Below are 15400 nucleotides of genomic sequence, written 5' to 3' on the forward strand. Positions count from 1 at the left end.
TGATAACACTGTTTGTGAATCAGCCATGCTATGGGTGTGGGCATACTCAACTGCTCGATGCATGGAACACCAGCAGGATTTACTAGCACTGTGCAAGATTTATTTATAAGGTCCTAGGGCCAACAAGGATCGGACATTAAAGAACAGTAAGAACCAGTGAGCAGAAGCAGGAGCCAGGCAAAGCAGTGTTGGGCACAACATTGAAAACAAAAATCCACAGATTAGCTATTGGAGTAGATGGGATCAGCCAGGGGAAGCGAACAGTATTTCCTCCTCTTCTGGAAATATGACTTTATGTGCTCACCAGAAATAAAAGTTACAAGCAAGCCAGGATAACTTTATCCTTTCTAAAAAAGAACTATAACCTTACTAAATTAAGCGTATGTTGTACTGCTTACTGACAATTTTATTAGCTTGCAAAAACTTAGTCGGCATTTGTAAGAAAACCATTTTTGCCCCCCTTACCCATAACAAGTCAGCCTTTTACAAAGATTTCCTACAGATACAATATAATATACTAAACAGAAGGCAAATAGTTATTGCCCTCTTGCCACATTAAGCTGTCAGCACTCCTCCTCTGGGGGCGACTTTCAGAGGTACTCAAACCACACACAGGCGCTGCCGGGAGGCTTGTCAAGTCTCATATTGGGGAGGGAAACCCCCAGACACATGCAGACCACTAAGAGGATTTCTAGTCCAGCCTCAGCTGGAGCAAGCCCCAACAAACAAGTATCTCCAGTTATTTTACCTCCGTGTCTTGTTTCTCAGCTGTAAAATGGGGATAATGAAACGCATCACCTCTGTTAGGTGCTCTGGTATCTCCTGAGAGCAAAGGAACCATCACATTTGTTATTCACCAACGATTATTTAATGATTTCCTACTAAAATTGACAGCCTGTCCTGGCCAGTAATACTAATTAAATTATCAGTTCACAGCATCTATTTGTCAGTCCACATTAACAACACCACCTTTACACTGCAAATTTTTCATACAGACCTTCCTAAATTAGGAAATGCTTAGCAGATCGTGGGTGGGACTGAAACTAAACCACACTACCCAGCTACCCACATAACAGCCACCATTAAATAAAACCCCACAGATCACTGCTGCTGCCTGTGCTCAAGGTCCCACCAACCTGTCCGCAGGTCCCCTGCCTAGCCCAGGGATGCTCCCTCTGCCCCATCTTCCCCTTCCCAGCCAGGTTCTTCCAGCCAGATCCTGCCATCCCACCAGCACTTTCACCCCCCGAAGATGAGTTTGTTCCCATTACCCAAATTAACTCTTCCCTTGCCATACTGGGCTGAAATCCCATCAGAACAATAAAATCAACTTTGACATACTTTGCACCAACTCAACCACTATTGAGCAAGTGGCCACAATGCGAGATGCCGTTCCCAGTAATTTCAGTAACTCCCCAGCCAGTGACTTTTTCTTTTTTAAATTAAAAAAAACCACTTTTAAATGCACTGGCTTATTGTGATTTTTAATTAGTGACAGGATTTCAGATAGTGCACACCCAAGGCCCCGAAAGGGAGGTGAAGGGAGTATGTGTGCGTGCTTGTGAAACCATTGTTCCTCCATCAATACAACTCATCCTCCAGCCCATCCAAGTTCTCAGCTGCCCAGTCACACAACTTTAAAAGTCAACAGCTGGGCGTTTTATAACCCTGGAGAACTCACAAGCCAATCCTTACGTCGCTGGCAAGGAGTCTTGGCCAAAGCCCGAGAACCCCACGGGGACCGTTCCTGCCCCGCCACACTGCTTCACCTTCCTCCTTCAACCGACTGCTAAGGAAGGCAAAGTCCATGCTTACAAGCCGGGCAGACAGCTGTTTTGTAAGCAGTTAAATGATAGAGGCAGGCATACTGAATTGCATCGGGCAGTGGCTGGGATCCAGGATCTGCAACCATCTGGAAGTTTGCTTGGCTTTTGTTTCACGTCTCCAGCACTGATGGATACAAACAAGCTCCAGTTCTTCTGCATAAACATAAAGACAATTAAAACAATTTTCCCCCTCAAGTAGCTCAGAAATGAAAGCACATCACACAAGCTTAAATGAGACAGTGTTGATAATATATTTAAGTAAAACCTGACTCTTTGGAAGAAAAAAAAAAAAAAACACCACTCAGTTCAATCACAGAAAACAGCTTTTTCAACAAGTTCCTGTGACTCCTCGTTGTAAGAGGAAAACACTCAGATGAAAGCCTGCAGAAGGACCCACTGCATCCTCCTCTCTCCAAGAAACATTAACTACTACCTGACAAAAACATTTCTGCTGAGAAAGGGAACACCACAGGCCAGTATTAAAGCTCAGTGTTGCTACCAAGCAATTAGCTAGATAATACCTTCACTACATGCTGATTTTTCCTCTTCCAGAGTAGTGGTGCAAGCATAACTAGTAATTTGTTGTTTGTACAGCCACTTCTGAAGTTGCAGGTGACCAATTTAGATTTTCCTTTCCATACCACTGAAAATATTTTTACTTTGGCACTGCACATCTGTTCACTAATTTATTTCACTTTTTTTAAGCTTTTACACTGTATTTCAGGATAACTTCCATCTTATATCAGCAAATACAAATTCAGACATTTTGATTTTTAAATATTTAAACTCACGTTTGTGAAACGCTGATCTTGTTACTTTTTTCTCCCTAAGCCAAAGCATAAACAAAGTTTATCTTGTATTCCGATTTTGCTTTGAAGCTTGTGATTATCCTGAAGTTAACATGCTCCTTCCTAGAGATGATCATTAGTAAAGTTTTGGATACAAACCTCTGGGCTTTACTCCGATAAGTGATCCATCACTTTCACAAAGCAGTTTTGGAAAGCACCTTTATTGTGCTTTATATGTTCAAAGCTCTTTGAAAGCTGCCTATCTCCTTTCCTGAAGCTATGTTACATCAGGACCTTCTTCCAATAAAAGTGAGTGTCAGTAACAGGATATAGGAGCGAAATTCCACCATGATCGCAGCCGTATCAAAGTTTCAGCACCAATACTGTACAGCTCTGCACATACATAACTTCAAGTGCGAGCAGACTTGAAAAAAAGTATTTTTATTATGTCGATTCATTAAAAAATAAGGATCAAATTTATAAATTTTGCTGTTGCAACGAATGCCTCAAGTATTTTCATCACACAATATTCCAGGGCAGAAGGTCCTTTTCTGTTCTCCCGCTTCCCTGAAATCAGTCTGCCATTTGTACGCTCCTTATTCATATATGAAAATACTACAGCCACACATTCTTTCGTAGCCTTGCATAAAGTTCTAGGCGTTAAAATTAGTTAGGTCTTTCTGCTTGCCATAAGATGTCTCCTGTTTGGATAGCTGGACTGGTTTTGGACTAAGTTGTTTGATCAAATTCTGAAAAAGTTTTTATTTATTGATAGCTTGCATCCATGCATTCATCTGCTGACACTGGCTTTTGGCTTAAACAGTCCTGTACACCTTCACAGTGTTTACATCCCTGATGGATTTAGAGATAGTAAAGTTCATTGGAACTTTTTTCCTGTTAAATATTTCTCCACCTCATCTTACGAGAAAGGCTTTCTACACTTCCACTCATGCTTGTAACCCTCTCCCACAACTCTACCACTTCAAATTTATCCATCTTTCACTAGTATAGGTGATCACAATGTATATATTTTCCAAAAGAATTCCCAGAAGGACTTGCAAAATAGTATTAATCTCCCTTCCCATCGCTATTAAAAGCAAAATAAAAATCCACCCTTTGGTGCATGCCTTTTTTCATGGCTGTATCACCACTAACAGACCACACTCACACTATGGTCAAGCAGTGGAGGTAGTTGCACAGCAAAGTCTCTGTATCTGCTTTAAAAAAACCCCAATGCTAATATTGAGCACAAAGGTCAAGAAGAGATGATGTTGGCAGAAAAACATATAGCAGCCACACTAAATCTTTGTTTAATATAGTAGAAGAGAACAGAAAAATACCATTTTTATCTATTTCTTCCTCCCAACTATGTATTTTGCATATGAGAAGAGTCAGATTCAATTGCTTCCCTCTTTCACCTTTCAGATGCACAAGTTTGAGTGTTGCAAAACATTTTCTGCAAAAAGTAGGGATGTGCAAAAATGCTAAACCAGAGATACTTTATACAGTAAATAGCTAATATAAAGAACCAGTCAAGCATTCTTGAAAATTTTTATGGAAAGTCAGCTTCTAAGATTTTCGTCTTCTGAATTGCCTAGATTTTGCATACAGCTCCCTCAAATTGCCTTGCACTTGCAAGGTGATAAGATCAGGCAGACGAGCAGTCCCGGCACGCCAGCGCAGGCAGCACCTCGCTGCCTTGTGCCGGGGCTCACACACCCCTGCCCGAGCAGCGACAAGCCTTCTGCCAAGACAGCGATCCTGGGGGCAGCTCTGCACATGCACGGCCGCTCGGGGAACCAGCAGAAGATGGTTAAACCTCACTTGCTCTACAGAGCCAGGACACTGATACGTAATTAAGACAGTTTAAAAAAAAAATGTTTATATATATAATTAATGGAAAATAACTCTCCTGAGGACAGAAGAGGAGGAAAGTTGACAGAATCAATCTGCCACCCCCATATACCTTCTAACTTGAGTACAAAACCTCTTCTCGCCATCTGAGGCTAGTCCAGGCTCCGGGCCAAAGCCTTGCATTCCCTCCCCCCCCCCCGAAGTGAAAGGACAGAGCTCCCACTGCCACGTTGCTAACTCACAGCCAGAAAGCAGCACCTCATCCCTACCCAGCACTGCCCACAGTTTTGCAGCTGCAGTAAAACCATATCACTGCCTGTAATGAGGCAAATCAAATTTGCTCAAAGGTGGTATCATCACTGTTCAAGTAAACTCAATCACATAAGAGAGCATATTATTATATTTGCTTATATTTCATTTAGAGAACACCACAGAATCTTAAATTATGGCAGGGCCACAAATAATACGCTCGATCTACTTGCAAACTATTCCCTTCATTATTATTTTCATTGTCTTCACATATCCGTATTTTTAACCTCCCAACTCTCACGTTTCAGAAGATACTACCACCATTTATCCACTCACCTTTGTCCCCTTACACTGACCCAACAATTCAGGATGCATTGAAATGAATACTTTGTACAGTCTAGAAAAATAAAAGGAAGGAGGAAAGGAATAGAGAAACAAGGATTTATCAAGACAGATGAGAAAGGATCCAGATCTGCTAGCAGGGACAACACTGTACAGTCTAGAAGGTCTGAGAAACTGAAAAATTTTTTCCAGCAACTTCTTAGAGCATAATATCATCCTGTTTGACTGCATGATCAAGAAATGCCAAAAGGAAGTGAAACCGTTGATGTCTAACTTTAGTGTTTTATATGCACAAATACTGCCTTTACAGTAACATAGCGGCTCTCTCACATCCACTGAAGCAACTTATTCAGACACATAAAAATTGAAGTGTAGCCATCTTGTACGTTAAACAGATTGCGGTTACAGAAGTATCTGAATGACTTGACTCCTGTGTTTTATCCAGAAGCTAGAAGCGGCTGCTGGGGAAGAGATCAGAGACCCTTTTGGTTGCACTCGGTAGGATCGCCTAATTTCCACCCCACCACCATTTCCTGCCCACTGAACAAGGCAACTGGAACATCTGGACAAGGACATCTAGCTCTGTTAACCGAGAGGGGAAAGGGTAAAGATAAAACACCGCACACACGAGAGCTTGTAGAGAGAAGACACTTAAATTAGGCAACAAGACCATTCCTCTCCATTTCAGATTTCCTAGCAGTCGTGGGTGTACAGCACCCTGACTGCTGCTTGCAATGCACGCTGACCTGATGAACCGGGCTTCAAATCAGCAACAAAAAGTTTGCATTGTATGTCTAACAAAGTCACAGAGGATGTTTATCTTTTGTGCGGTCATTAAAAGCACCAGCGAACTTAATAAGCAATAATAAAGATCTGTTAGAGCAGCATATGGAGTTGCGAAAATAAATACGTGCAGAACAGAATTAAACAAGTTAATTTTGCCACCAGCTGACATACAAGAAAAAAGGATTAAAGCTGACTGTATGTAAGAGTGAGTAACGTTAACAACTCAGATCACTTTTGTCCAATTTTATGTCAAGATCTGCAGAACTTTTGCTTTGTTGAAAATCTCAGAATTTGACTTTTTTCCTCATTAGCCGTAAGATTTCTTGTGTATCGGTTACAGTCAGCTATGAATAACGTAACCCACGTGTTCTGTACCAAGTCCTGTAAGAGTGTGGTTCTAGACCTTCATGAAGCAAAACTGGAACATATGATATAGTAGCAAAAAACTCAATGTAGTAGCAAAAATCTTAATGAGCCATCAGCTGCTACCTTGTTATGGCACTTTACCTTCCCAGCACGGTAGGAACAGCTTAGTGCCGCACAGTACTCTGCAAGAGTCATGCAACAAGACATTACCTGTGTCTCTGCCAAAATCCATAGGATATTTCTGACTTCTGAACATAAGACACTATTACCTCAACAACATCTGATGTTAACCAGAAAGTGAAATATGAAGTCATTTTGGTTTGGTCCTTTAAGGTTTTTGTTTGTTTGTTGGGTTTCTGTTTGTGTTGTTTTGAGGTCCTGCTGAAGTCAAATGTAATTTAGTTTTATAACAAATAAACCCAGAGGACAACATACAAATAGAAAGTTACGTGATGAGGCACCACGGGTATGAGCTACCTACCTGCTTGAATGCAAGTGAAACACAGAAGTATCAGAAAGTTATGCTTCACTTTTGCTTATTCTGAGAATTACTTTCATCAGTATTACCCGAGACCAGGAGAGTATCTACAGTAACCTAAATCACTAACTTCCGATTAGGGAACAGTGAGAAAACGACTGTGTCAAACAAGTTAGACTTATGAATGTATCAACATACTCATTGAATTGCTATAAAATTAACCCTTTATCCTCAAAACATCTAACGTGAGTACAAAACAGGCTTGAACTTTTCAGAGCAGAGCTGAACGCCTGCAGGATCACGGTGCGCAAAATGAGCAGCAGATCACTCTTTCAGCTATCAAGTCATTTTGCACTGATCCAGAACCTTAAATGTTGTTAGACTCCAGAGTTTATACAGGGGATTATTTGTGACACTGGTGCCATTTTCTCTCCTCCTCCAAACCACATAAGGTCACTCATTTAAGAGGAGACAACATATATGCATGCTCAGATATCAACACAAACATACAGAATGGTGCTTTCACTAACGGACTGACAACTTAGACTGAAAGTTATGATTTATTTTGAATTTAAAGATTTTTATTTTTTTTGGCCATCCCTTTCTCTTGCCCATAAACACCACCAACCTTCCTGCAGCTCAGCCTGCTTTCTGGGTTAGTCTCCAAGTCTAAGCTCTCCATAGACCATTCACAGTGCCACAAGCCACTCGAAGCTTAATTCCTTCCAACGTTGACACCTCTGTGCCTTAATGTTCCCTCTTATACATGACGGCCAAAACACGAGGCCACCTTACTACATTTCCAATTTCTCATTTCCTTCCCTATCACTCTTCATCCATGAACACCCTTACCAAACAAGCCAGAAAACTTCTGACCTGTTCCTCAAAACCAGCTTTTGAAGACACCCGTGGATTTTCTCTCCCTGCATGGCTGGCTGGCAGGTACCATCAACAATGACTCAACCTATGATCCAAAAACAGTGCCCTGTGGTCCTGCCAGATCAGACCGCTTGGACTCTTCTGAAGTACTCGGGGACCATATACCACAGCCTTCCTGTGTCATTTGTACCCACCTTGGAGCCAAGACACAGCCACCTGGGCTATAATGCTGGGCACACCCCCACTACACATGTGGATGGACACGTTCCTCCCATACAACAGCCTCGCGTCCACATGCCTGCATTTTTAGTCATGCAAAGGCCACACGTCACACCCACTGTGTGAACAACAGCATGAAGCAAAAGGGAAGAGGACAGAAGGGAATGCAGTGTGCCACAAACACAGATCTGCAGCCCCTCCCTCACCCACATCTTAAGCATTCAAGAAAAGCCAGCAAAGAGCAAACATTGTGCCAAATTAAGAATTGTGTATCCAGTTGCTCAGTTCCCCAGCCACACGGATTGTCAGATGCTGTTGGCTGCTCAGGTGGGCCACCTCCTGCAACACCAAATGCTGCACCCCAAGCCTCTGGTCTGGAGTGAGAGAGCAGAAGTAACCTCGCTGCATGTCTGAGGATCACCTTTAACAACCACGCAACCAAGAGAAGAACATAAATCATACAGAGATATAATTAAAAGGAAAACCCTATCTTAGTATCAGAAGCCATGGGCAGTTAATGAATAAGCGTGCTAGAGAAAGAATGGGCAAGTGGGACACTGAGAAAAGCAGAAGTCCTAGGAATAAGAAAACTCATTAAAGCAGAAGGCAATTCTCTAAAAGTCCAGAGTAAGAAACAGCTGTTTTCTTTCATTTGCTTTTCTTTGAGATGCCACATCTTCTAATGCTTTCCAGCATTAGAAAATAAAGACTTGTAGTCCTCCCCTCCCCAAGGCAGGCTTTGAAAACAGATTTCCTAGTTAACCTGCCAAAGCAGAAGATTTGACAGCAGCTGAGTGCCCCTCTGTCCAGCTCAGGGGATGACTCAGTGGAAACTAGCCCTCAAAAAACGTGTTGTCATCCTTCAGTCAGTGCAACTGAATAGGAACAAATTTCTCACCTTAAAAGCCATAGCTTCCAAGGTAGTCACAGTTAAAGGCAGCATTGTATTCTAGAGGAACAGCACCAACACGTTTTGGTGAAAAACGACAGCTTACTTTCTACCCCTTTTTTCAATTTTTAATACAATTAATAAAAAGGTATGTACTGGAACTAGACTATAAAATCATTTCCTCAGAGCTTTAGAATATCTCACAAAAGAACAGGATATTAATACGTGTTAAGTAAAGTGGATTAAGAACTGGGGAAAACAAGACCAACATTTTAACTGTTCAAGCCAACCAAACACACAACTCAAAGCAAAACACCAACCATGCAACCACCCTTCTGCTACAAGAACAGAAGAATGCACACATGCATGTATTCAGCTGGGTCTCAAACTTGTATCCAGTTGAAATAGATCTAGAAGAATCAGGTACGTGGTATATCCCAATTTGCCTTATATTGTCACAAAAGCAGGAATTTTTTCCACTTTCTACTTCAGTCTAAGCCATTATTCCTGATACTAAACCATCAAATGAAAGGCAAAATACTAAGTCACACGGTACAGCAACACGCTTCATGAAGTAAGTCAAGCCCAAGCTGTGCTTTTGCTTTTCAACCTCACTACCTCTAACAGTACTTATAGACAAAAGCCACTGTTCAGGCTTTTGAGTTCAGGCATTACACACCCCGAACAATCCACAACCCCTGCAGTTCCGACTGTGTCTCTTGTGCTCTGTTAATTTATTCTAATAAAGCGATGCTTCTGTTTGCCATACGTTTGATAGTAACAAGACACTGAACGCAATTCTCTCTCTTCTGTGAGTTGACATTATGTGAGTCTGCAAGAAATACAGGCTGACCAGAAGGAAACCTGTTCAATGCTCTCATTATCCACAAATGCTATCATCTTCTTTTCTCTGCTGCATTATTCCACATCAATAAATAAATAACGAGCAAAGGGCAATACATAATACTTAATAACAGACCTATATCAGCTCAAGTGTCAGCAAGCATAAGGTCACTTATGTTATATGAATTGCCATTGAATAGGCATATACTTCCACAATAAAGGCAACACAAAATGGAATAAATTCTAGCAGCTAACTAATCTTACACTAAAGGAAAGCAGTAAGGTGATCCTGAAACAAATCAGGACAACTCTCTACCCCCATGCTGTTTCTGCTACCAAGGTCCAAAATAATCATACCATCTTACTTCACTACAGTGTTGGGCTTGACTAAAGGATCATGCAGAAATACTTGGGGCAAAAGATAACACGGTGGTTTAGATTATAAATGTTAGCATTTTATTAGTGGGTGAGTAACCATGTAAAATTGACACAGCTGCATAGAGGCCCAGAGAACTAGCCACAAACTAAGCAGAACACATTTGATATTTTGCTAGTTTAGATTAAAAGCGCGGGGAAATCTGTCCACAACATCCCAAGGATCTTTGAGAGTGGCAAGGGTCATCTAAAATTGTTGCTTATTGAAGTTTTTATTAACAGCCTCTTGAGAGCAATTTTTTTTCTCTTTTCAAAACATTCCATACGAAACATTCCTGAAAGCATGAAGTATATGCTTAAATACATTAATAATAGAACATGTGTATGTGTGTATATGAGTCCTTTGCAAGGACCTAATAATAGAAATGTAATTGCCTTATACATAATTATGGGCAAGAGACTTACATATAAAGCATGCTTTAAGGTATGTGCATTGCTGCCGCAGAATAGCTATACACTAAGTCAGCACAGAGAAATCAGACGAGCCTATCACCTTCATCTCCAGAGAATTCAAGCGTTTGATTTCGGTTATCCCAAATCTAACAAAAAAAAAAAAAAAAAAAAAAAGAAAAAACCCCACGACCACCAAAACACAACAGCAGAAACTCCGCTCCTGAATCCATCGTCGCTCTACTAAGTAGCTTCTAGAGGAACTAGAAGCAGATGCCAGAACAAGCAAATACCGCATATCAGTATTAGCTGCAATCTTTGTCCTCTTCAAAAAGTAATATAAAATATATACTTAATTACTTAGGAATTGTTTGTTGCTTCATATTACATAAATAACATTATACATAGCTGCAGTTTAATAAGCAGAGTATCCAAATGGTAACTTTCAGTATATACCACCATTATAAACTGTCACCACTAGAAATACAAATAAGGAATGTTTCTTATACAGTTAGTGTTGTAGTTTGCTTTTTGTCTGTTATCCGCTGACAAACAACACAATTTACTTGTAAACAAAGGATTCCTTAGATCAAACGCAGAAAGCACGTCACTGGAGAAGCGGTATGTTTTAACCTCTAAGCTCAAGGCAAGCCATCCTTTCCCAATTAAAAGCACTGTGAAGATTTGCTCAAAGCCACGGTACCTGTGACCTCCAGGGAATATTCCTTTCCAGGAACAGACTTTAACACAGACTACGCTTTTCTTGTGTACTTGCTCAATAGCACCGTCATTTTTCATTCAGAGCAGAGCACAGATTTAACAACCGCAACAGCATTTCTGAAAGGCAACTAATCTCTCCAACACTGTTACAAATTCCACAGTAAATCATGTTTAATTAGTCTGTGCTTTTTTCCTGGCTGTCTGTAATCCAAGAGAGAGGGGGCTTCCAACTTTAATTTTGCAAAGAGGTGCTTAGAATAAATTGGTAAAAATGCAAACCACCGCATTCCCACTGGAAAAATGTCTGGAGTTATCTGCTTGCTGACACACCAACATTCCTGCCTGTAGATGGCCTGTTACCGTTGTGTATCCACCGTCTCCTATTTCCACTGCCTTGTTTGAAGAACTTCCCTCTTCCCACATACCTTCCATCTCCAGGGACAGATCACACAGGGACACTAAACCTTGGCCGTAAACAACATGACTTTTGATATGCCTGTTTCTAAAGGATCCTCCGCCGCTCAACTGCTGCCGTTCAGCAGCGCAGAGAAGATCACCTAGGCACAAGTCCTCTCTGCAACTAGTTTGAGAAACTCTGCCTCGCTGGTATTTTGCACAGCTGAGATTTACACAGGGGTCTGCTGGCTTCCTCTGCTATTTATTTTATCTGCTGTACACTAAAGGCTATTGCAAACAAATGGGACTTCAATAACCTGCAGTACATTGCACAAAACCATTCCAATGCATTGGGACACTTGATTTCCAGATCTAACACCCGCTACCATGGCACCCTTGGAGAGACCGGGATGCCCTCCCATGGCATCCCAAACTGCCAGTCCTGCTGCTCCCCACAGGTCGCTCCATCTTCCCTCACGTCTTTCCTTTTGAGAGGAGTGGCAAACTATATTGAGAAGAAAAGCACTGTGGAGAGTAATTTGTTCTATTCAGCTGTATATGGGCTCTGGGACTTTTATGTAATTATATGTATTTTGTAGGAATTAAGATCCTCACACTACAAACATTTTTTCATACTGTAAACTTTGCTTCTGCACTAGCGCTCACCAAACTCGCAACCTACATTTTTGAGGGAAAAGCCAATTACACTAATTAGAAAGTTCGTTAATACAACCGCACATATACAGAAGTTTGCTGCATGATTTGTATATATTTTCTTGCACAGATTTATGAATTGTAGAAGTTTAACTGCCCTTAACTGCTTCTCTCTCTGATCAGAGAACTTAAGGAATCTATAAAGTGAAAAGAAAAAAAAAAACCATCAATTCTCTGCTAAGAAAGAGGTACGATGCAGAGATCTTCTTTCAGTTCACCAAATACCATATGTAGGAAAAAAAAAAGTGCCAGAATAAATGCACTTCAGATTGGAAGTTACAAACTTTTCTGAGAGTAAAGATAAAATGCTTGCAGTACGGAGTTACAGCTCCGAGCTTCTTGGCTGTAGTAGAATAGCAGCTTATTTTGGATGCTAACTTTCTTCATTTCTTATCCTTCAGCCAACTATAGGCTAACAGTATGAAAAACCCCTCTCATTGCTGTCCCAGCAGTGACCTCAAACCCAAACCAGATGAATCCCAATGGATAAAAAAAAAATAAATTGTAAAATATATCAACTTCCACACAGACTCATCCCTGAGCTACATTATGAGCATAAACTAGCTAAAAGATACTAAACTGGGAAGAACAACACGCGACCCTTCTGGGGCAGCAGACGTTTCTGACACAGCAGGGTCCCGATACAACCACAAAGCACAACTGCTTTAAAACTAACGAGAGGGAACCACAAAGTGCTGAAGATTAGGAGAAAAGCACTAACAGACCGCTTCTGTGCGAGACCCAAAATGACCCCGGGAACACCGCCAAGAATCATTTTCTTACTGGTAGCACCGGCAGCATGTTCTCTTACTGTTGAGAGAGATACACGGGTGGTAGGTGGGCGAGACCACCGGTGGACCAGGTGAGAGGAGCAAGATGCCTCCATCCACAGGAGGCAGCCCATCACCGATTCCTGAGGTTTATGGAAGTGATGCCTTTATCTAGATTTCCAGCCAAGCACACATCGTGTCATCCACGTCCAGACCAGCAGCTCCCCATCAGAATGGAGCAGAGCCCCAGACCAGCATGGGCACGGAGGCACTGCCAGGCCTGGCAGTCTCAACCTTTTTTAAGCAAGCTCAGCTGCAAAAAAGGTTGAGAAACAGTGTTCTAGACTTAAAAATGCATGCAAGTTTGAAATCCCATTACCTAGCACATTGTTAAGCTCGAGTTAGACTGGTTTGGCACCTTTCGGGAACTACTAGTTGAGCCCTGGGTTCTGCAGTGTAAGCGGTTAGGGGACACAGCAAATGCGTTTAGAGCACAGGGAACTGGGATACATGAATTCTGTTCTCACAAATCTAGCACTGAGTTCAAATTAAAAAAAAAAAAAAAAAGGCACAACCAAAAAAAAATCCAAAATAACAAAAAAAACCCACCAAACAAGAAACTTCAATTTTTCCATATCTGTTTCCCCATCTGTGATGGGGCAACTACCACTTCAAGGAGTCAGGCCGGTACTTTTAGGTACTCACACAAAGAAATGCAAATGAAATACAAAATTACTAATATGGAGAGACGCAGGCTTGCCCCCCGCCTTTTATTCTACAAATATAGATGGGATAAATGGTTCATTACATTTAACTCCAAGCCGCACTACCTTAGCCAAAACCTTATTTAAATAGAACATTTCTGAGAACCGGGAAGGGGGGGAAGGCAGAAGGGAGGGATGCAGATGTGGTCTTAACCTAAGCGAGGTTAAGCTTTTAAAAGACTTTTTCTTTTTTCATTCCGTCTCCTGGTAGCATGCCATTTTAAAAAGGTGTCTGGCAAGCAAAATAAAAAGTTTCCAGGGTTTTCCTTCCCAAAGCCGCCTCAGCCAAGAGCCGGGCAGGGAGGACGGGGCCGGGAGAAGTCGCTCGCGTCTTTCTCAGCTTTTTCTCCAACATGCCCCCTGGATCCAGACATTTTGGGAGGGAGCTGCGGACGAAGAGGAGCCCCGGGTTCTTCACCTGCCTGGCATCCCCCGGCCGGGCAGCGGGGCCGCTCTCCCCGCCGGCTCCCGGGCACAGCCGGAGGGCGCGGACCTACATCCTCCCGCCCCACGGGCACGGCTTCTCCGGGGGGAGCCGAGGGCAGGGCGGGGGCAGGCGCCGCCACGCACACACCCACGCGTGCCACTGGCCCCCGCACAGGCAGACACGGGCGCCAGCACCGACCTCTCCCCAGATTTTTCCTCCTAGAGCCCCACCGGCCGTACCCAGGGCGCGACGCGGGGCAGGGCGGGGAAGGCGGCCGGGCGGAGGCGATGACAGCGGCCGGGCCGGCAGTCCCTCGGGACTACCGGGCGGTGCTGGAGGGCCTGTCCCGCCGCCAGCCCCTCGCAGGGCCGTGCTCCCGCCTGCCTGCACGGCGCCGCCCGCCGCGGAGCGCCCCGCGGAGGGGGAGAGCCGGCGGGGCCCCGGGGCGCCGCGACACGGACCAGGAGGGGGGGGGTGGGCAGCGAGAGAAACTTTCCGCCAAGTGCGGCCGCGTCCCGCCGCCGCCCGCGCTCCCGCCCCGCCGCCGAACAAAAGAGCCGGGACCGGGAGCGGCGCCTCGGGGCGAGGGACGCGGCTCCCCGGGGCTGCCCGCCGAGCCGCGGGGCTCACCGCCCGGGACCCCCTTCCCCCGCCGCGCCGTCGCGTCCTTACCTGGCGGAGGGCTGGTGCGGGGCGGCGGGCCGGGCGCGGCGGTGAGTCCCGGCTAGCTGGAGCGAGTGCCAGGAGGGCTCGGCGGGGATTCCGCCATGTCAGTGATGTCGGCACCACATGGGGCCCGCAGACGGCCCACGCTACCGCGCACTCTGGAGTAGAGGCTCCCGCCGAAAAGCCGGCTGAGGCGGGCGGCGGCGGCGGCGGGGCGCGCCGGCCCTCCTGCCCCCGCCCCGCCGAGCAGCCGCTCCGCTCCGCCCCGCCCCGGGCCGGCCCCGCGCCACCGCCTCCGCCCCGTCCCTGGGCGCCGGGCGGGGGGGAGCCGCGCGGGGCGGCCAGGAGGGCGGGCGGGCGCGGGGAAGGGGGCCGGGGCGGCTCCCGGCCGCGGCCCAGTCAGGCGGCGCCGCATCGTTGTGTGCCCAACGCCGGCTCCGCCGCCTGGCAGGGGCTGGGGCCGGCCCGGCCCGGCCCGGCCCGGTCGCCGTTCCCCTCGCCGAGCTCCCGTTTCGCCTCGTCCGCCCGCAATTCCTCCCAATTCCTGCATCGTTACTTATTGCTAGATACCACCCCTGGAACATAAATCACCCACCGAG

The 15400-nt window shown here is 44.7% G+C and overlaps 1 protein-coding gene across 1 annotated transcript in view; it reads right to left on the minus strand.

Moving 5' to 3' along the window:
- The window catches only part of FNDC3B (fibronectin type III domain containing 3B), a 218161-nt gene extending 203211 nt beyond the window's left edge, over positions 1 to 14950 (minus strand). The window contains exon 1 of the mRNA XM_076341361.1: positions 14808 to 14950. The gene's annotated coding sequence lies outside the window, so the exon portion shown is untranslated. The remainder of the gene's footprint in view (positions 1 to 14807) is intronic.
- Positions 14951 to 15400: the final 450 nt, after the last annotated feature.

The sequence above is a fragment of the Aptenodytes patagonicus genome, chromosome 6 (assembly GCF_965638725.1).
Source record: "Aptenodytes patagonicus chromosome 6, bAptPat1.pri.cur, whole genome shotgun sequence".
Classification (NCBI taxonomy): domain Eukaryota; kingdom Metazoa; phylum Chordata; class Aves; order Sphenisciformes; family Spheniscidae; genus Aptenodytes; species Aptenodytes patagonicus.